Source organism: Acomys minous (genome assembly GCF_964271855.1).
Source record: "Acomys minous genome assembly, chromosome: 7".
Classification (NCBI taxonomy): Eukaryota; Metazoa; Chordata; class Mammalia; order Rodentia; family Muridae; genus Acomys; species Acomys minous.
The window spans coordinates 47,139,513-47,160,396 of NC_140488.1; the positions used below are offsets into that span (position 1 = coordinate 47,139,513).

A 20,884-nucleotide genomic window follows, 5' to 3' on the forward strand; every position below is an offset into this window, starting at 1 on the left:
GTATTTGTATTTGGCAAACTTGAAGTAAACATCTTTCCTATCTTGTTGCATCTAAATTTCTGAATGAAGATCAATATCTATCATATCTCATATCTATTAACTTAAAACGTCTATCCTGATCCAAAATCATCTTAACCCCTAACCTACTAAGATTAATTGAAAGACTAAACTATCTGGTCTTCAATCCCATCAAAGATTTGAGAAGGAATAAAACTTAAATACATGAGTGAACCAGAAGTTCACGTTAGCAGCTTCCAAAAAGGAAAAAAAATGATTGAGACAGTTTACTGCCTTAAAACTCACCTACCACTTTATATACTGTTCGAGCATCATCTTCAGCCTCCTAGCCCAATATCTCTGCCAGAATTACTCAGAAGGCAGGAACTATTGAGGTCTTGCTTACCCTGTCTTGGCAGAGTTCAGCCATCAACTCTTCCTGCATGCAAGCTTGCTCATTTTTAGGCAGAATTCTGTCTGTGGCAGAAACAAGGACATTTTGCCCAGTGGCTTCTTTGCCTCATTTGAAGCCAACTCCATAAAAAGGTTCTTTGATGCTCATCATCCTCTCTGAGGCCGGCTGGGTGTTTCCAGGAGGTAACATGTCTTATTGTAAAAGAATCCTTAGAATAATAAAAGCATCTTTAAATACCATATTCTGTAGGTCTATGATGTTTTTGAAGACTTTATTAACTATTTTACCTTATATATCTATAGAATAATATCTATTAGACCTAGAATACATATTCTTGTGATAATAATATTATTTCATTTAAAAAGAGACTATAACATTGATGCTATTTTACATTTTTAAAAATTTTATTCTTTATTATTTCTCTTTTAACATATACATTTATATTATTACACATATATACAATAAACTGCCTAAAGCAAGAAGCACCACAAAACAGTCATTATATTAATGTTACATTCATTGTGTTTTGGCTATTTGTATTTGGCAACCTTTAAGAAAACATCTTTCCTGTCTTGGTGAGTCTAAAATTTTGAATGTAAATCAGTATCTATTATATATCATCTCTATAAATTTAAAACATCTATCTAGATCTAAAAACATCTTAATCCCTAAACAACTAAGTTTAATTGTAAGACAACATTACCTGGTCTTCAACCCCATCAGAAAGTTGAAAAGGAATAAAATTAATTATCTGAGTAGACATGAAGTACAGGTGAGAAATGAGAGAATGACAGAGACACCTTACAGCCTGAACAGTCACCCAAAACTATCTATAACGTTGGGGCACCATTTTGGTGTGCCATTAGCCATTGTTCTTCTATACTAATTTCTTAAATAAGTGTACTAAATTTCATGACATTTTTCTATCTATTTGCTTAGAAATCTCAAGTGTATATATCTATGAAGAATCTCTCTCAAATATGAATTCATCCTTTCAAATCTTCACAAAATTTCCTTTAGTTCCTCCTCCACACTGGATAAAATGAACTTTATTCTTTGATACATTTATACATGTATAGAAGACAGTTTGAAACTATGTATTCCACATTACCCTCTCTTATCCATTCCCAGTGAACCAATTCCATTTCCCAACAGGTTATCCACCTACTTGCATGCTTTTCAGTGTCCCATTGGGTTTCATTAAGGATACCTGCAAGAACATGGGGGTGGGCTATTGAATCATACAGCAGTGGATATGCCTCTAAAGAAAATACCTCATATTCTCCTGTTAGCCATGAATTGTCAATGCTCATCTCCCCCAAGAATGGGTAGGGCTTCTTGAACCTTTTCCCACTCTATAATTTACATTAAATAATTCAATATTGCACACTTTTAAAATATATTTTATTTATTTATTCATATTATATCCCAATTGTTATCTCATCCTTGTATCTTCCCATTCCTCCCTCCCTCCCACTTTCCCCTCTCCCACTTTCCTCCCTCCCACTTTCCTCCTACTCCCTTCCGCTATGCCTGTGACTGAGGGGGACCTCCTCCCCCTGTACATGCTCATAAGGTATCAAGTCTCTTCTTGGTAGCCTGCTATCCTTCCTCTCAGTGCCACCAGGCCTCCTCATCCAGGGGACGTGGTCAAATATGGGGCACCAGAGTTCGTGTGAAATTCAGTCCCCATTTTCCACTCAACAGTAGGTTTGAAGTTTACAGCCTGTATTGTCCTTAGTTGGTACAGTATTTGAGTGAGACCCCGGGGCCCAAATCTGCCTATCATAATGTTCTACCTGTAGGTTTCTAGGACCCTCTGGATCCTTCTACTTTGCTATTCTCCCATGCTTCTCTCATCTAGAGTCCCAATAGGATGTTGTCTCCTCTGTCCCAGTTTCCTGGTAAGTGAAGGCTTTCATGGGACATGCCCCTTGGGCTAGTATGCAGATATAAGTGAGTATATACCATTTGAGTCTTTCTGCTTCTGGGTTAATTCACTCATTATGATCATTTCTTGTTCAATCCATTTGTCCACAAATTTTGGGAATTCCTTGTTTTTAATAGCTGAATAGTATTCTATAGTGTAAAAGTACCACAGTTTCTTTATCCATTCTTCTACTGAGGGACACTTAGGCTGTTTCCATGATCTGGTTATTATGAATAAAGCTCTTATGAACATGGTTGAGCAAATTTTCTTGTTGTGTGTTGGAGCATCTTCTGGGTATATTCCAAGGAGTGGAATAACTGGGTCTTGAGGAAGCACTATTCCCAATTTACTGATATAGTGCCAGATAGATTTCCAAAGTGGCTGTACTAGTTTGCATTCCCACCAGCAATGAAGGAGTGTTCCCATTTTTCCACATCCTTGCCAGCATATCATGTCACTTGAATTTTTGATCTTAGCCATTCTGATGGGTGTAAGACAGAATCTCAGAGTTATTGTGATTTGCATTTCCCTGATGACTAAGGAAGTTAAGCATTTCTTTAAGTGTTTCTCAACCATTTGATATTCCTCTGTTGAGAATTCTCTGTTTAGTTCTGAGCCCTATTTCTCAATTGGGTCATTTGGTTTGGTGGTGTTTAATTTCTTGAGTTCTTTATCTATTTTGGATATTAAACCTTTGTCAGAAGTAGGGTTGGTGAAGATCATTTCCCAGTCTGTAGGCTGTTGCTTTTTTCTATTGACAGTGTCTTCTGCCTTACAGAAGCTTCTCTGCCTCATGAGATCCCATTTATTAATAGTTTATCTTAAGGCCTGGGCTGTTGGTGTTCTGTTCAGGAAGTTGTCCCCTGTGCCCATGCGTCCCAGGCTCTTCACCACTTTTTCTTCTAACAAATTTAGTGTCTCTGGTTTTATGTTGAGGTCTTTGGTCCACTTGGACTTGAGTTTTGTGCATGGTGACAAATATAGGTCCGATTGCATTTTTTTACACGTAGACATCCAGTTAGACCAGCACCATTTGTTGAAGATGCTATCCTTTTTCCATTGAATAGATTTGGTTTCTTTGTCAAAAATCAAATGATCATATGTGTGTGGATTCATATCTGGGTCTTTGATTCAATTCCACTGATCAACCAGCCTATTGCTGTGCCAGTACCATCCTGTTTTAATTACTGTTGCTTCGTAGTACAGCTTGAGATCAAGAATGGAGATTCCTCCAGAGGATCTTTTATTGTACAAGATTGTTTTAGCTATTCTGGGTTTTTTGTTTTTCCATATGAAGTTCAGAATTGAACTTTCAATGTCTTTAAAAAATTGTGTAGGTATTTTGATAGGGATTGCATTGAATCTGTAGATTGCTTTTAGTAAGATGGCCATTTTTATTATGTTAATTCTCCCGATCCATGAGCAAGGAAGATCATTCCATCTTCTCATGTCATCTTCAATCTCTTTCTTCAGAGTTTTGAAATTTTTTTCAAACAAGCCCTTCACTTGCTTGGTTAGAGTAACTCCTAAATATATTGCTTGTGGCTAATGTGTAGGGTGTGGTTTTCCTAATTTCTTCCCTCTGCATGATTGTCATTTGTATATAGGAAGGCTACTAACTTTTTTTAGTTAATTTTGTATCCAGCCAATTTGCTGAAGGTGTTTATCAGCTGTAGGAGTCCTCTGATGGTATTTTGGGGGTCACTTATGTACACTATCATATCATCTGGAAATAGGGATAGTTTGACTTCCTCCTTTCCCATTTGGATACCCTTGATCTCCTTTTGTTGTCTTATTGCTCTGGCTAGAACTTCCACTACTCTATTGAAGAGATATGGAGAGAGTGGGCAGCCTTGCCTTGTTCCCGATTTTAGAGGAATTTCCTTGAGTATCTCTCCATTGAATTTGATTTTGACTATTGGCTCGCTGTATATAGCCTTTATTATATTGAGGTATGTATTGCACACTTTTTAAGTAGAGAAACACAGCTGGTGTGAGTTGATGCATACAATGGTCATGTTATATCCAAAAGACAATGTCTTACAGGTTCTCATTCTCTAGCTCTTAAAATTTGTGTATATTCTTTCTCTCCCTCTTTTGTGATACTCCATGTGCTGTGAACAGAATGACAGAGATGCCCTGTTTAGAATTGAGTTCTCAACTGCCACTTATACTTTGTACAATTGCCACTTATGAATCTGCCCTAACCATCGTCTACTGCAAACAAAAGTCCCTATAATAGAAGTTGAAGATTATACTAATATATGAATGGAAATAAGAAATATTTAGAAGGAAGCTTGATACCATGTCTATTTAGAAATACAACAGCAAATGCTTCCCCTTAGGGTCTATGATTTTCTTTGTCCCAGGCTTTTACAAGGTTTTTGAAGACCTTATCTATTTTACCTTATATATCTATAGAATTATATCTATCTGTTAAACATAGGATGTATATTCTTGTAATATAAATAGACTAGTAATTGGCATGACCATGATTTGATTCCATCTTACACCCATCATAATAGCCAGAACCTGGAAACATCCTAAATGCCCCTCAGTAGAAGAATGGATAAAGAAACATTTACACCATGGAATACTACTCAGCTATTAAAAACCAGGAATTCCCAAAATTTGTGGACAAATGGATGGAACTAGAAATTATCATACTGAGTTAACCCAGAAGCAGAAAGACTCACATGGTATATACTCACTTATAATTGGGCACTAGTCCAAAAGGCATGTCCCACAAAAGTCTTCACTTACCAGGAGATTGGGATAGATGTGACCACATCCTACTGGGACTCTAGGTAAGAGAAATATAGGAGATGGGGAAATAGAAGGACCCAGAGGGTCCTAGAAACCTACAAGAAGAACATTGTGATGGGTGGATTGGGGCCCAGGGGGGTCTGCTCAAACTATTCCACTAACCAAGGGCAATACAAGCAGTAAACATAGAACCCCTACTCTGATCTACTCAATGGACAGGACATTCTCCACAGTTATGTAGAGAGCAGGGACTGACTCTGACATGAACTCTGGTGCCCCATATTTGACCACGTCCCCTTGGTGGGGAGGCCTGGTGTCACTCAAAGAAAGAATAAGCAGGCTACCAAGATGAGACTTGATAGCCTATGACCATATAGTGGGGGAGGAGGTCCCCCTCAGTCATAGACCTAGGGGAAGGGAATAGAGTGAAAGCAGGAGGGAGGGAGCAACAGGAGGATTCAAGGGATGGGATAACAATTAAGTTGTAATCTGGATAAATTAATTAAATTAAAAATATTTAATCTTAAAAAAGAACATTATTCTCATTTAATCTTTACATAGTGACAATGTAATGTATTTAGAGTATATATTATGCAGATAAATTATATACATGATTTCATGGAAAGATATCAGGGTTTCTGTCATAAGTAAAACATACTTTATAATATTTCCATAAAGATAAATATAAAATAGTCTGTTAGGTTTTCAAAAATGTAGTTTGTATTTGTCTGTCAGTCTGAGTGTGTCTAGTATGTATGGTGTATGTGTGTGTGTGTGTGTGTGTGTGTGTGTGTGTAGTGTAGTGTGTACTAGTGTGTGTCTTGAGGATGAGTGGTATGTATGTGATGTGTGTGTATTGTGTGTATATGTATGTGTGTATGACTGTATGACGTGCAAATGTGAGTTGTGGGTGTGCATGTGTGTATGTATGTGTGCATATGTGTGTATGTGTATGTGTATGTGTGGTGTGTGTGTGGTGTATATGTATAGGTAGGTAGGTAGGTAGGTAGAGGGACAATTTCTAGGAGTTATTTCTTTTCTCCTACCATGGGGATCCAGGGAACTGAGCTTAGATCCTCAGGCTTGGAGACAGCCACTTTTACCCATTGAGACATCTCTCAGACCCCTATCCTAATAATTTAAAAGACCAATTAGCATCACTTCCCCACACCACATCATATCACCCGAAATGTTGTTTTAAACCCTGAGTGTTGCTAGTGCCTTCAAAGATGAAATGTAACAAGAGTTGATATTGTTCTAAATTACTACCATCATATGCCACTGTTATTTTTCAGAACTACATAGCAGGTTCTATTCCTCTTCTGGCTTATTTAGTATCTGTTCATTAGTGTAGAAATATTATGAATGGTTGTTTGGTAAATTTTTTATGTGTTGAGTCCATGAAAAACTGAGGTAATTATTGCCCTTATTAAATAGCAATATGGTATACACTACAGAACATACTTCAACATAAAGACTCACATTCTTCACAAATGTTAAATCATAAGATTTAGGTAAGATTTGACTATACTTCTTGAAGAGTACAATCTTTAAGTCACTATGCTTACCAGAGCTCAGGGTTCATTCCATAAACATTGATTAATATATGATCAAATGTTCCTTGTGATGAATGAAAGAAGCAGGTACTAGGGGGAAGTGAAAGAATATGATCAAAATACATTGCATTGTCTTATAAACCAGAACAAAGCAAAGGAAGCAGACATTCCCATGTGTCCTTGCATAGATGATGTCCTCCAATTCTATATTATAAGTTGTGTGTATTTTGTTTCTATATATTGATACGGTTTTCATAAAATCATATATTTGTCGTACCTGAATTTTATGTAGAACTAATGGTAGCGATCTGGAATTGGGGGCCTAAAGGCTCCAAGAAACATAGAAAAAAGAATCAAACCAATAACCATGTCTGTGGTGTGGATTTCTCTGGTACTGTGGAGTGTTTCCTATAATGCTTAACAAAGTCTATCCTTCAGAGAAGACATTCATGGTATTATTATAACCCCTCCTTCCCATTGGCTAGGGTTTTCTTTCTTTTTTCTTCTTCTTCTTAGCAATCTTACTTATATAAGTCCAGTATTTAATATATGTGCTTTGCCAGACATATATTAAGCTCCTTGAAGGAAAGAACCACATGTGTTTTCCTCATTGTGGCAACTCTGGCACCTAGCACCGTGCCTAACATATGGCTTGTGCTTAATGAGTATTTTCTGAATTTATCTGTCCCTGATCAGTGATCCACCCATGAATTATACCCTCAGAGCTCTGACTGCTAAAGTGCTGATGCTTCAAGCTAAGGCCTTCTACACTCTTTTCATTTCCAAAGAACAGAAAAAGAGGATTTATACAGTTTGGTCTGCCCAAATAAGTTGGAACATATATATAATATTCTCTACTTGTTTTTTTTTTTCAGTCACATGTGAGGAATATGAAGCTGGGGAGATGAAGGATTTATCAAAGAGCATATAATCAGGTGGTGATGAAAACAGCTATGAATTTCTAGCTCTGCATTTTCAAAAAGCTGCAACAAGCACAAAGAGAACTATGTCTTAGAAAAGAAGTCAGAGGTGGGGAAGAGACCAAAAAGAACCATCGTGACAATAACAGCAAGTTGTCACAAGATAAGTTACTGTGCCAGACAGAGTCGCCATACAAAGTTCGAAATAATTAACAACCATATCTGTCTGAAGTTCCTTTACTATCCTAGAATTCTAAACTTGGTTTTACTCATGCAGGTAAGGTCCTCTCATTTCTTTTCTGAAAGAGCCTTCTTCCTAGTCTCTCTCATTGACTGCCCAGGATTATTTCCCCAGATTGGGCTCCACTCTGATAAAACCATCTGTTTGTTGTTTAAGCTTTTGCCAGGAAAGAGGCACAGTCTAGCAATCTCCTAAAACCTCTTCTGAACCTGACTTATGGGATTTCCTGGAGTTCTTCAAACAGAAATTCATCTAGTGTCTGGTAGTGTTCGAACTGGCTTCTATTTCTACATAAGGTCCTCAGATGATTTTAAGGAATTAGTGAGTCAGTCTGACCTTGTCCTCCTTCAACTGGCCTTTGGCGTCATTGCACATAAAAAGCTAAATGATGCCCATTGATAACATCTAACCAAGTGTCATCTCAGTGACATCATGGCTATTAAAAGCAATGGGGATTCGGATAGTACAAAGCATGAACTATCAATAAGTTATTCATCATCTTCATAAAACAAATGTGGCGTATGTCTGGAATCTATAAAATTCTTCATTTAGAATAGTACTCACACTAGTATGTAAGCCTCAAAAAGGCATAAATATCATCTAATTCACCAAAAAAATCAATTAATCTAAGACACTCTCACAAATTGTACTTTCTTTGCTCTTTTTAGTCAGGTCATTTTATTAATCATGTTAATGCTAAAGTTGCTTAAACTAATAACAGATGAAATGATTGTATGTCTCAAGGCCCAAGTTAATCATGCTTAAAGTCTTAGCCATCATATCTGAAGCCATTTCACTTATACTAATGCATTCCTAAACTGCTTTGTTCTATTTATATAAATATATACAGTTATTTAAATAAAAATTAAAACCAAAAGAAAGAATGGATTTTTTGGTGAGGGATATGGTCTAATATCTTATTTAATTGATAATTTTATTCATGGCTGTTTCAACCAAAATGATCAGAGGAACATATCCATGTTCAATATTTTCAAAGCTAAGCATGATTCTTCTATAGAACTCTTTTTTCTTTAACATTGACTCAAAACTACATTAATTCAGATTCACTCCATAAAGAGTTTATGGGGAAAATGACATTGTATGAATGAAGGAGAAATATATGTGTGTATAAATAAATCTTACTTTCAAACTTTAGTTTCATATTTCATATGCAATTTTACATATAGAAACTCTATTCATCACTGTATGAATTTTTAAGATCACATACATGTACTTATAGGGATTCCACACCAGTTTATGGGAACTGAAATTTTTGATGCATGTAAGATGGCTGACATATGTGTCAAAACTCTCTGACAAAGTCTATGGGCTAGGTAGGCCAAAGCTAATCTTAATGCCAGAGTTACATTGAAGAAGAGATACCACCAGGTACAAGTATATACTTAAGTACCTCAGTACCTTATGTGCTTAAATTAATTATATCTTCTCATACAATTCCTACCTTTACTCTCCTAAAATTTGTTTCCTAGTTTCTTTGTATCTTTCACCTACCTACACTAAATCAAATCCTTTCCTTCTACATTTCCATGGAGCTCTATAACTGCCCTCTTTGATGGATTTGTTTTGGTGGTCTCTCAATTTATTGGGTTGTTCTTGGCATTGCCAACTCACTTTCCACTTTTACAACTGAAGAGCTCTATGTAAAAACCAAGATATTGCTACATTTTTCCAGTTCTCAGCAAATTTCAACCATCTCCCTAAATATCTTATTATCATTTATTGAAGAAAAAAACCACCTCATCAATTAGTTGCTTTAAACAACAGCAATCATTTCCTTTCTTTATACATCTTTAATTTTTCAAAGGTCTTGGCATGAACATCTTATCTCTTTAAATTTCCAGCTAAAATGGCTCAACTGGGAATTTTAGGGTCTACCTTGAATAGAATTCACTCACAAGACTTTTATGTTCTATAATTTCACCGAGACTGGTAGAACAGAGGTTTTTAACTCCTTTCACTTCAGAACTTTCCTTGGCAATTTGGCTGTGTCAAAACATGATGGGATGATGTGACTAAATATGGCTCCCATAGGTTCATTTATGAATTTTTATTATCAGTTGGTAGAACTGTTGGAAAAGGATTAGGAGGTGTGTCCTTGTTAGAGGAGGTTTGTCAAGGATGGGCAGGATTTGAGGTTCCAAAAGCACACACCATTCCTAGTTAATTTAGTGCTTATGGATCAAGGTGTAAGCTGGCATAATTATCAGCAGAAAGGTTTGTGCAGGAACTGATGAGAACAGATGCCGAGACCCACAACCGAATGTTAGATGTAACTTGGGAATCCTGCAGAAGAAGGGGAGAAAGGATTATAGGAGCCATACAGTCTAGGACCCCACCAGAACACCACCACCAGAATAAATTAGCCAGAGCCCATAAGAAGTTCAGGGAGTCTGTATAGATCTAACCTAGATCCGCATAAATGTTGTTATGGTTGTATAGTTTGGAGTTCCTGTGCGACTCTTAACTGTGGGATCAGGGACTGTCTCTTATTCTATTGCCTGCCTCTGGGACCCTTTTTCTACCATTGTATTGCCTTGTCCAGCCTTATTACAAGGGAAGGTCCTAGTCCTACTGCATCTTGATATGCCATGTTCGGTTGATATCTATGGCTGCTATTTCCTGAAGTGAAACAGGATAAGTGCATCTGTGGGAGAGGGAAGGATGGGAGAATGACTTGGAGAAGAGGAAGGAGGAGGAAGTGTGGTCAGAATGTTATGTATGAGAGAAGAAAGTATAAAAATGGGAAAATGATGTAAGCTGTCAGCTACTGTTCTAGCACCAAGCCTGCCATGCCTGTTGCCGTACTCCCACCATGATGATAATTGACTCTAACATAACCATCTGAAAACATAAGCCCCAAATAAACTTTCTTATGTACGTTGTCTTTCATGGTGCCTTATCACAGCAATAGAAAGGCAACTAGGATACACTATGAACTTCTAAAACAGAAGAAGTGAAAGCTGTTGACTTCCTAAGTGTTGAGTCCATATACTGCCATTTTCATCTCTCCCCTATTCTATGGATCATATATATTCAAGTGAATGAAATATAAGTCCATCACTCCTTATTTTATAGACAGTTATAGAATCTTAGGATCATGTTTTAAATCTATCACACTGATGTAGCTACTACCAAAACGTTATCTTTTTATTGGCTAGACTGGAGAAGTTTATTTCAAATATGTAACTGGTCTTTTCTACTTTGTGGGTTCTTCACTACTTCTCTTCTTCCCTTTCAACCCCCTAACACTAGATAAGATAAAAAGGGATAGAGGGGAAAGGAAAAAGATCCTGAATAAAGCCAGGGATCAGAAATGGGGCAATTTTATCGTTAGACTACCTCATGCTGATTAGGGGCCTTTAGCTCCTTGGGGCAAGTTTGATCTTTGACTCAGGATAGCTAATTTCTTCTTGTTTTTGTATCTTCTTTGTACATGGCTACTTAAGAAACCACAACAAGCAGCAACCAATAACCAACAGCAACCAATAACAACCCATTTATCAGAACTCTAGCATTTATATACACTCTGAAAAGTCTCCAGAATTTCAAATGTCACATAGTCACATAAATTATCTGCAGCTGGAAAAACCACGCCCCCATTAGGCAAATCACAGTCAAATCCTGTGGAGCAGCCTATATCCTCAAACAAGAGATTAAAACGAAACCATATTCTTATAATATTTGTCTTTTTAAGAAACCAAAATTCCACAATTTACACTAAGTGAATAGAATTAAACTAAAGACTCCCTATATTCTACTGATTATAAGATCCTTCACCATTTATGTCTTTAAAGCCTAACTCATCACCCTAGGTATTTCAAAGCTTAGTGTGCATAGTCCTTTACAAATGCAGAGTTCTTCCCTAATATGTAAAACATGTAATGAAACATCCTTTGAGTATACACCTTCTTCCTTTGCTCTCATCTACAAAGGCTCACACTGTCTCCAATTGTAAATAAAATCATTTCTTAACTATCTCCTACATGCAGAGAATTGTTCCAGAGCAACACTATGTAGAAGTCAAAGTCATCTCAACCAAAGATCAGAGGGCAAGGGGAGGAAATGGCCAGAAAGCCCCTGTCTATGTCTGTGTAATCTTTAGAAAGCCTCTCAAGGCCAACTGGAGTCTAAACTTATGGACAAGAAAAGGCATTTAAAAAGAAGTAGGTAAAAATAAATACATCAAGACATATATGCCCCAAATCACTGGGCAGTGTGTTGAGGTAAGGGAACATGAATCAAAAGGAAATAAATTATATAAGTATACTTGGCCTCTTGCCATAAGAGTCTACTCCATACTCTTCAGTATTCTTTTAAAATTTTATTTATTTGTGATTATGGAAATGGTATCAATTTGTGTATGCAAAGAAAGTGGTTTACCACTGACCCACATTCTCAATCTTTTCTTATGGTCTTTATAGACTCTATCCCACAGTAATTAATTACTACTCAAATTTCAGACCTCAGCTAAATTATCACTTCATTGTGGAAGATGACGCAGAAAGAACATATAAGCTGGAAGATAGGCAGAAGGACTACAAAATGCCATTTTTCTTGGGAAGATGTGCCATTACAGTCCTAAACTGACAGCAGGTGCTGCTACATACAGTCATTTATGATTGCATAAGGGTGTTACCTTGATGAGCTGATGTAGTCTGGGGGAAGTGGGCCTCCTTGTCTTCAGTTGCATATCTGCTGGTGAGCCAAACCCATGGTCACACAGATAGACTTGGTTAAACTCAGTGAGTCACAAACAACAAAAAGACATGAATGCAGAAAGGGACTTGAAAGAGTAAGTGGAGTTTTGTAGGGCTGGAAGGTGAGAGTAATTAGAAAACATCTTATATGAATATTTCAAAGATGCAATTTAATCAGTTATCAAATAGAAAAGAAATGAAACGAATACAACAGATATGGGAGAAGAAAACCTGTTTTCCAATTTCCTCACATTCTTTTCTCTTCAGAAGGACTTGTCAAACCAAGATTTGAAAGCCATATCTAATCTAGGTCCTCAAATTCCCAACATTATGACCCTGAGAATGAACATAGCTAAGAACAGAAGTCTGTTGATTACCGCTCAGCAGAACAAAATTGTGTTGTGTTAAACTATTCCATTTCACTTCCATGTTTTCCCTGAGTAAAGGTAGGATCATGTTTAATTTGAAAGAACAGCATTTAGAAACAAACACCAAAATCAAACCAACCAGCCCAAAATGGTTCTGACTCATTTGTCACATCCTCACATTCCTCATCTACAACTTATGGATGTTTAGAAAATCACTCTTGAGTCTCCAGTGCCATCAAGATCAGTATTCTGAGCCCCACTTCCCCCAGAATAATCAGTTCATCAAGCATGTGTATGCCTACATGTGTGTGTGAGTGTAGTATACCACTCATTGGAATACATTTGGCCAAAATAAATCTTCCACAATGGTATCTTCTCTACGTGTGGAAACTCAAAGATCAGTGAAAAATATTGATAGATTGCTAATTTAGAATATTAGTTTCTTAGATTCATTTGATATTACCAAATAATACATAACTGGCCTCCAGGACGGATCTGTTTTATTTGCTCTTTAGTGGAACAAAATGGATTTTATAATAAGGCAGAAAAAATCAGGACCTTGGAGTCAGACTATGAATAAAATTAGTGGCCATCTACCTAAATTATTTCAGGCTCAGTTTCTTCATCTCTAAAAGTGAGATGTGATAACTTGATGAGTTGTTACTCAAATGTACATAGTATGTCCAACACAGCTGTGAACAATCAGCACTCGTTATTCTTTTCTTTAATGCCATAAAATATAATGCATAGGTTAAATTAGAATTTGGCATATTATTTATTCACATATTTGAAATGATTTGTTCAATTAATTAACACAAATTAAGAATGGGGAGGGAGCTGCTGCTAACCAGACCGAAAGTGAGCTGTGCCTGTGGCTCCTGCTGCTGAGTGGCTAAGTAGAGACAGCTAGCTGCCATTATGCCCCAGTTTTACTCAGTTTTCTGCTAAGCAGAAAAAGGAGTTGTCTGATGTTGCCCTTCAGATCATGGCCCCAGGCAAAGGCATTCTGGCCTCAGATGAGTCTGTAGGCAGCATGGCCAAAAGGATGAGCCAACTTGGTGTAGAAAACACTGATAAGAATTGCTGGCTATGCGGCCAGGTCCTATTCAGTGCTGCTGATGGTGTGAAAAGTGCATTGGTAGTGTCATCTTCTTCCACAAGACACTCTATCAGAGAGATAATGGTGTACCCTTTGATGAATGATTCAGGATAAGGGCATTCTTGTAGGCATTAACGTTCACAAGGGTGTAGTACCTCTAATTGGGACCAATGGGAAAACTACCACGCAAAGGCTGCATGGACTCTTTGAACACGGTGCTCAGTATAAAAAAGATAGTGCCTATTTTGCCAAATGGTGCTGTGTACTGAAAACCAGTGATGGCATACCCTCAGCATTCTGGAGAATGTCAATGTGCTGGCCTACAATGCCAGCATCTACCAGCAGAATGGTTATTGTGGCTATTGTGGAGTCTGAGATTCTGATGGAGACCATGCCCTCAAACATGCCAGTTTGTTACAGAGAAGGTCCTGATTGCTATGTACAAGGTGCTAAGTGATATTCATTTATACCTGGAAGGGACTCTACTCAAACCCAACATGGAGACTGTCTAATCATGCCTGTCCCATCAAATATAGCCCAGAAGAGATCACTATGTCAATTGTTACTGCCCTGCATGGCACTTTGGCCCCTGCTGTTCCAGGGGTGACTTTCTTGTCTCGGGGGTCAGAGTAAAGAGGAGATATCATTTAATGTCAATGCCATCAATCGCTGCCCACTTCCTCAACCCTGGGCCCTCACTTTCTCCTATAGACATGCCTGTAGGATAGATTAAGCTTTGTCGCAGGTGGAAGCAGTCTTGACGGGCTTTACCCTTAGGGCACACCATGAATACCTTGTGAGAGACTGTTTGGAGCCTTCCTGGGCTTGGAATTCAGGAAGCCTACCTAGGAACCCCACCGTGGCTATTGTTTTCCTAATTGACCCTCGAAGGGAGAAGGGACCGCCCTTTGCATATGACTGGGAAGGTGGGGGAAAGAGAAAAAAGAAAGGGGTAGAGAGGAGGAAGAAGAAGGCGCGGAGAGAGAGGAAAGGCCCGGACCAGCTCGTGGGACTGAGACACCTAAGGACCCGTCCTGCCGAACGGATTCCAGGAGGTTTTAATCTTCTGTCCCTTTAACCTTTTTTTTTCCTTCTTGTATATGCTAGTTGGGTTGTATAATAAAGTTTAATTGTTAATAAACTGAGCCAACATCTGGCGCCCAACGTGGGGCCCGATGGGTTCCACAATCCCTAATGATATGAGGGAAGATTCAGTATTCCACGGGATAGAAATGTTGTTTCAGGGTATTGGCAAAATTGCAACTGCTGTTGCAAAACTCTTTCCTGCATTATACTTAGAGGGGATTCTTTGTTTTCTCATTGTCCTTTTATTACAATATTTCATGCTTAGAAGGATTAGAAGACAGGCTAATGGCATAGAAAAGCCGGAAGGGTCAGTAAGTTCTATCCTTCTGGAAAAGATTGCAGATTTGACTGGACAGATAGAAAGGCTGAGGTATGAAAATGAAGGGATGGGAAAACGGATAGAATTTTTGGCATTTGGTAGTGATGAAGGACAGAAAATAGAGAGACCGGAAAGCCAGAAAAATCAGGAAGAGTCAATAAGCTCTATCCTTTTGGAAAGAATTACTGACTTGACTGAACAAATAGGCAAAATACAGAGAAAAGTGGAAGGGCTGGAAAAGCAGAAGGCACCTTTGGTTAAAAAGGGTGGAGAAGGTCAGAAACCAGAGGCAAAGGAAGCCAGACCGACCAAAAGGTCTTTGGAAGTAAATGTACCAGTGGAGGATACTTCCACAGTCACCCAGGCACCTTCAGCTTTTCCAGTCACTGTAAGACATGTAATCGAGCCAAATGGTGCTGAGGGTCATGACGAAATAGCCTGGTGTCCTGTAGACATGATGGATTTAAAACATTTTAAGGAATCCATCATCAGATATGGTATGCATTCTAACTTCGTTAAACAAACGTTAAACAGCTGGGCCTATCAGAATAGACTTGTTCCCCAAGATTGGAAAAATTTAGTTTCAGCGGTATTGGAAGCAGCACAACAGTTACAGTGGTTATCATGGTGGCGAACAGAGGCTATAAAAATAGAACAAGAAAATATCGCACAGGGAATAAATATTAATAGAGATCAGTTACTTGGTGATGGACCATATACTAACATGAGAGAACAAATTCAAGCTGATGATAGAGTGATTGAACAATGTCGTAAGGCAGCCTTGAGAGCTTGGGAGCTGGTAGAGGAACCTGGGAAAACAACTATTTCTTTTACTAAGGTGTTCCAAGGACCTCTGGAGCCCTTTACAGAATTTTTGCAGAGATTAGGATCTGCTATGGATAAGGCGATGCCAGATTCTGATAACAAAAAGGCATTAAAACTTATCATGGCTTATGAAAATGCAAATGCTGAATGTAAGAAGGTGCTTAGACCGTTAAAGGAAAGAGGCGCTCCATTAGATGACTGGGTAAAGGAGACAGTTAATATCAACTCTCAGGAATATCAGAATAATATTGTGGGACAAGCTTTAGTCAGAGAGCCCAGATATCATAATACTCGGTGCTTTAATTGCGGTCAAATCGGTCATGTGCAAAGAAACTGTAGAAATAGAAGGCGCACTAACCCAGGAGAAAACGTAACTTATAGAAGAGAACAGGGGGGTTCTGGTTATGATGGTAATGAGGTACCAAGACTCCCAGGGTACTGTAGTCGCTGTGGAAAAGGGAAACACTGGGCTCGGGATTGTCAATCTAAGCGAGATGTGCAAGGCAATATCTTGCCGACGGGAAACGGCAGGAGGGGGCCATCGGCTCGGGCCCCCGTAAACAATGCCAGCCGAATTCCTTTGGCCAGTCAGGAAGTGACAAACCCGCAGGAAAACGGGAACTGAGTGTTAGCGATCTAATGCATGCTACTGAAGGCAGTGCGGCCTTGGATCTGGCTTCAAATATGTCTCTTACCCTAACTCCTCAGGTTGAATGTTACAAATTAAATACTGGTGTTTTTGGACCTTTGCCTTCAGGCACAGTAGGATTGGTTCTGGGAAGAAGCGGGCTGACTTCTCAAGGTTTTATTGTGCATCCTGGTATTATAGATGGAGATTCTAAAGGGGAAATAAAAATCTTGGTATGTGTGAAAAAGGAGATGAAAATTGATGCCGGGGATAGGATTGCTCAACTCCTACTGTTTCCTTACATTAAGGGCAAAGCCGCTCCAGTGGAAAGGACTGGTGCGTTCGGGAGCACAGGGACCCGTGTGTTCTGGCAAACAGTAATTAATGATCAGAGACCTAAGTTAATTATACAATTGAATGGTATTAAAATAGAAGGCTTGGTAGACAGTGGAGCTGACGTCTCCATCATTTGCCAGAAGTCTTGGAACCAAACTTGGCCACTTAAGAAGGTTTATACAGAAATTGTAGGAATTGGCAAGTTATCTCAAATAAAACAAAGTGTACAGTGGCTTGAGTGTGTGGGACCAGATGGGCAGATAGGGAGGCTGAAACCCTATGTGGCTGACATTCCTATAAATCTATGGGGAAGAGACCTTTTACAGCAATGGGGTACTCAGATTACTATTCCTGCAAATACTGGGATAAAGAAGGTTGAAACAATGGGTGAATTGGTATGCGCTTCTAGGGAAGAGATTAATGTAAGTGATCAGAGGCGACCACCAGCTATGCCCATTGTCCAACCTCAGAATTCTTCAGGTTTAGAGTGTCAAAATTTATAAGAGGGGCCACTGCTGAGATACCAACCGCCTTGCCCCTAAAATGGATTTCAAACAGACCTGTATGGCAGGAGCAGTGGCCCTTAACAAAAGAAAAGTTACAGGCGCTTCACGGTTTAGTGCAAGAGCAGCTGGAGGCTCAACACATCGAAGAATCTTCCAGTCCCTGGAATTCCCCTGTGTTTGTGGTAAGAAAGAAATCAGGTGGTTGGAGAATGATAACAGATTTGAGGGCCATAAACAAGGTGATTCAACCCATGGGTTCGCTTCAACCTGGAATTCCTTTGCCTTCCTTATTACCTCGGTCTTGGCATATAATTACAATTGATTTAAAAGATTGTTTTTTTACCATACCTCTACACGAGAAGGACAGGGAAAGGTTTGCTTTCTCAGTACCTACTCTGAACAGTAATTCTCCAATGAAGAGATATCATTGGAAGGTACTTCCACAGGGAATGTTAAATAGCCCAACTTTATGCCAGTATTTTGTACAACAACCTTTAGAAATACTTCGTAAGCTGTTTCCTCAATCTATCATATATCATTACATGGATGATATTCTGCTAGCTGATTCTGATCCTAGTATTGTAGAAAAAATGTTTCAGGAAGCACAAAGAATTCTGCCATGCTGGGGATTACAGATTGCGGTGGAAAAAATACAAAGAGGAGATTCAATTACCTATTTAGGCTATAAAATAACTGAACAAAAAATTCGACCACAAAAGGTACAGATCCGTAGAGATCAATTACAAACTCTTAATGACTTTCAGAGATTATTGGGCGATATTACCTGGTTAAGGCCTACAATCGGGTTAGCTACCTATGAGTTAAGTAACTTGTTTCAGATTTTACAAGGGGATTCGGATTTAAACAGTCCTAGGTGTTTAACTGCTGAAGCAGAAAAGGAGTTAATTCTGGTGGAACAAAAACTTCAAAAGGCATATGTGGATAGAATTGATCCTGAACTTGGTTGCATTTTGGTTATTTTGCCTTCAAAACATTCTCCTACTGGGCTTCTCATGCAAAGGGAAGACCGGATTATAGAATGGATATTCCTGCCAAATAAACAAAGCAAAAAATTGAAAACATATATAGAGAAAATTTCTGAATTGATTACAAAGGGAAGAATAAGGTTGCGTCAACTGTCAGGGATGGACCCGGCGGAAATTGTAGTGCCTCTTACTGATTCTGAGATTATGTCACTATGGATAATTAATGAAGATTGGCAAAAAGCTTGTAGTAATTATTTGGGAGACATTAACAATAGATACCCAAAAAGCAAACGTATACAGTTTATAAAAAGAACTAATTGGATCCTTCCAAGTATTGTAAAGAGGTCACCAATCTCAGGGGCACCCACCTTTTTCACTGATGCAAATAAATCAGGTATGGCTGGTTATAAGTCTGAGAAAATGACCAAGGTGATTAAAAGCCCCTTTACATCAGTTCAAAAATCAGAATTATATGCTATCCTTATGGTTTTGTTAGATTTTCCTGAACCTCTTAATATAATTACTGACTCTCAATATGCTGAAAAGGTTGTTTTGCATATAGAAACTGCTGAATTTACTCCTGATAACACAGAATTGACTACTTTATTTATAGAGCTGCAACAGGTCATCAGAAGCAGAAATTATCCCTTGTATATTACTCATATTCGATCCCATACAGGTTTACCAGGTCCATTGGCAGAAGGAAATGAAGAGATCGACAAATTATTGATAGGTAATGTATTCGAAGCCTCCAAATTTCACGAAAAACATCATGTCAATGGTAAGGGGTTGAAGAAAAGATTTTCTATCACTTGGCAACAAGCTAGAGAAATAATTAATAAATGTCCTACATGTTCCTTATATAGTCAACTACCATTACCTGCTGGAATTAACCCTAGAGGTAACAAAAGGAATGAAATTTGGCAGATGGATGTGTTTCATTTTGCAGAATTTGGAAAAATGAAATATGTGCATCATACCATTGATACCTATTCAGGTTTTCAATGGGCAACTGCCTTAAGTTCTGAAAGGGCTGACTGTGTGATTACTCATTTACTAGAAATAATGGCATTTATGGGAATACCTGCACAAATTAAGACTGACAATGCTCCTGCATATGTGTCCCTTAAGATGAAAAACTTCTTTATGTATTATAATATAAAACATGTTACTGGTATACCTCACAATCCCACAGGACAAGCAGTTGTGGAAAGAGCTAATCGTACCTTAAAAGAAATGCTTATTAAACAAAAGGGAAGGGTAAAGACACCCAGGGATCGATTAAATAATGCTTTGTTGACTCTAAATTTTCTTAATGTGAATGATGAAGGGACGTCAGCTGCGGAGAGACATTGGATAATAGAAAAAACTAAAGAATTGGGGCAACCAATATTCTTCAAGGACTTGGAAAGTATGAAATGGAAACCTGCAGTAGTTTTGAGATGGGGTCGTGGGTATGCGTATGTTTCCACAGGGAATGAAAATATATGGCTACCAACTAAACTTATAAAGATTAGATCTGACCATATAACAAGTGAATCTTAAGAGCTACCTGGTTCTTAACAGCTTGACATTGTTCCTTACAGCTTGGAGAACTAATGCCCTCTTCTGTCCTATTGGTGTATATGCAGGTAGAGCCCTGTATTTGCAAAAAGCAGGACAATGCTGAAGACAGCAGGCAGCATGGGTGATTTAACCCCAAAAGCATGCCTCTGGCACCTCGAGCAAGATGCCTCAAATGATGTTCCCTTGAAAATTATATATGTACTAACATACCTGTACTAATGATTTATAAAGTCTGCTTACTTTCAGAGCAAAAAACAGGACAATTATGAAGATCGAACTTCTGCCTCTGGCACTACTTCTTCTTCCAGAAATTGCATGCATATTAACAATAAATCGGCTAGCCGAAAGGATCGATCCCAAAAGGACTGGACAAAAAACAGCTAGCTTTTCCAGCGCTTGGCCAATATATTATTTTTCTTGGGTACCCGAAAAATATTTTTCTCTTAAACAGCATCAAGTAATTTTGAGAACACGACGCCCCCATTCCCAGTAGGTGGGATGTGTGTTTTTGGTGGGTTACCAATGCTCATCTTTGCCTAACGGGGTTATTTACAATTAATAAAAGTTCATTTGGGGATTTCTTTCTTCTATCTTTCTTTCTCTCTTACTTTCTATCCCTTTT

At 38.3% G+C, this 20,884-nt stretch overlaps 1 protein-coding gene and 1 pseudogene across 2 annotated transcripts in view; one reads left to right on the plus strand and one right to left on the minus strand.

Annotated features, from left to right (window-relative positions):
• IL1RAPL2 (interleukin 1 receptor accessory protein like 2) overlaps positions 1-20,884 on the minus strand; it is a 1,137,954-nt gene that overhangs the window by 947,402 nt on the left and 169,668 nt on the right. The window lies entirely within an intron of this gene.
• LOC311601977 (fructose-bisphosphate aldolase C-like) lies at positions 12,613-14,743 on the plus strand (annotated as a pseudogene). Its single transcript has 2 exons — positions 12,613-12,638; positions 13,839-14,743. The product of its transcript is annotated as a fructose-bisphosphate aldolase C-like (transcript).